Source organism: Cicer arietinum, chromosome 6, assembly GCF_000331145.2.
Source record: "Cicer arietinum cultivar CDC Frontier isolate Library 1 chromosome 6, Cicar.CDCFrontier_v2.0, whole genome shotgun sequence".
NCBI lineage: Eukaryota > Viridiplantae > Streptophyta > Magnoliopsida > Fabales > Fabaceae > Cicer > Cicer arietinum.
This window is the reverse complement of record NC_021165.2, coordinates 57,023,322-57,023,961: the sequence shown is the minus strand read 5'-3', so window position 1 is coordinate 57,023,961 and position 640 is coordinate 57,023,322.

Genomic DNA, 640 nt, shown 5'->3' with positions numbered 1-640 from the left:
GATAGCTATATTTATAATACATAAAATATTACTTATAAAACTTATAAAATTATAAAATTATTTTACAATTATTTATAATAAATTTATAATTTATAAATTACTTTACAATTTGATAATAATTTATAATTTATATTATTATCAAATTATTTTATAAGTTATTTTATAATAAATTTATAAATTATTTTATAATATTATTAGTCATTTACCAATGGTAATAATTTATATTTTTAGTCATTAAATTCAATTGAAAAAAACACCTAATCACTCATAATGGACATAAATATTCATTATTTAATCCTCCTTTCATGAACAATTATATTATTCCACAGTAAAAAATTTATACGTTAAAAATTCAATTACTCATTATAGTCAATCCATTTATAGTTACTTTCAATTTTCAATTTATGTCAATCCATTTTTGTAGTAATATTTTATAAAATAAAAATATATATTCTATTTGATAGAAAATACACAAATTCATTAAAAATAATCATAAAATACGAATATATAAAAAATTATTAAAAAAATTAATTCCAATTATTAAAATCTATTATCTATTATATATATTTAAAATATACTTCCGATGCCACAACAACTTATTTTTTTTTACAAACTCTTGATGAAATATATTCAATAATTT